This window comes from Pogonomyrmex barbatus, unplaced genomic scaffold (assembly GCF_055798465.1).
Source record: "Pogonomyrmex barbatus isolate J1 unplaced genomic scaffold, ASM5579846v1 scaffold2, whole genome shotgun sequence".
In the NCBI taxonomy this organism is placed as follows: domain Eukaryota; kingdom Metazoa; phylum Arthropoda; class Insecta; order Hymenoptera; family Formicidae; genus Pogonomyrmex; species Pogonomyrmex barbatus.
Genome location: NW_028297116.1, coordinates 24223887 through 24225593, shown reverse-complemented (window position 1 = coordinate 24225593; position 1707 = coordinate 24223887).

Below are 1707 nucleotides of genomic sequence, written 5' to 3'. Positions count from 1 at the left end.
CCATATTGTTTTTATATCACATCACACTCTTCCACGAAGCACTTGCATATGACTCGTTTACAATGTTGTCTTTTTTCAATTGTGCAAATTGGGCACATGTTGCATGGCATTATCACACAGACGGACTGTTAACAATTGGAGCAAAATCGGCTGTTTAGCGCAGAGTATCTATCTTGAGAGTATCTATCTCGTGCTTCCTAACGGCATACAATACTCCAATGTCAGTGTCCGCCAGACGAACCATGCATTCGGCACACAGAGTTAGCACCATCCGTTGAATAATAAAATTGTATTGAACAATACTTTTTATTATTATTCAACGCAAGGAATTCCGAACGGGTAACAATTTTTTCTGCGTAATCCGTAAGGTCATCACTTTGATCACTTACGTAATTGCTATCGACAGACAATGCGTGCTTTTCGTCTTCAATATCAATGTCAATATTGTCAATATTGTCAATCTTCATTTCTTCTTCATTTTCAAACACTTCGTCCACTATATTCACAAAGTCTTCCTCATCCATATTAAACACATTTTCTATATTTAACACATTATCCATTTTCACCGTCAACTATTTTTTTCACACACATTAGACTTCCATCTACTGTGATCCTGCACACCCCATTATATATCATCGACAATTTCTTTGTCCCTTTGTCGGAGCATCATCATAGGTTTCCCCAATTTGTTTATAACAGCCGGAGTATCGGCGCTTCTCTTGACACGCCGCGACACGTACGCCGATTTCCACGAAAAAAGCCATCATAAGTCTCCCTGATTTGTTTATAGCAGCCGGAGTATCGGCGCTTCTCTTAACACGCCGCGACATGTACTTCGATTTCTACGAAGAGCTATCTTTTCGCGGGCTCTTCCTAGAAAAAAATTTGAACGTCATCGCGCTCCTTTGCGAACATGTCGCTACATGTTTGATTGCAACAATGAAATTCCTAGAAAAAAGGGGGGAAAGGAAAGGAGAGGAGGGGCGGTTAACGGTTTGCCATGTCAAAAATTTACGCGATCAGTCCTCCATCGAACGATCTGCACGACAAAAAAGATACTCCGCTCCTCCATCATTCGAACAACACGCAATGTATTCCGCCAAAGAAAGCAGCGCACCGTACAATAGCGAAAAACAAAAGAAGGAATGTAACGCGTTTCAACTGCATTTTTTATTTTTTTCTCTTTTTTCCAATATTGTGCAATGTTATATATTTAATTTCTACAGTATTTCAGTGGAGCGTCGCGCGGTGCGCTTACTGAGCAGACGTTACACTCTGACGGCCACGGGTTACAAATTTCTGGAAATTGGAATCAACGTTGGTCCACCGAGCTACGTGGAGATCGCTCTGGGGATAGGGGACAGGAATTGATACTGTCTCTCGAAACGTAGAAGGGACTCTACGAGCAGCGATGGAATATCTATAAATTGCTGCTAAACGATTACAAAGACAATTTTATAAGCGTCAGACCGTTAACCGTCAGAATTTGTCTGATGAACGACGTTACATTCATACATCTTGAATCTTTGAACGTAACGCGTAACGATGATCGAATCGACATTACGTCGAATGTTTGCTCTGAACGAATGTATCGATGTGACGTTCGATCGACTCGTCAAATTCGTCGATACGATCGATACCAAGTATACGCGATTCTCCAACATCGCATCTGTTGTAACAGATCCCGAGGAAATGCCGAATGCGATA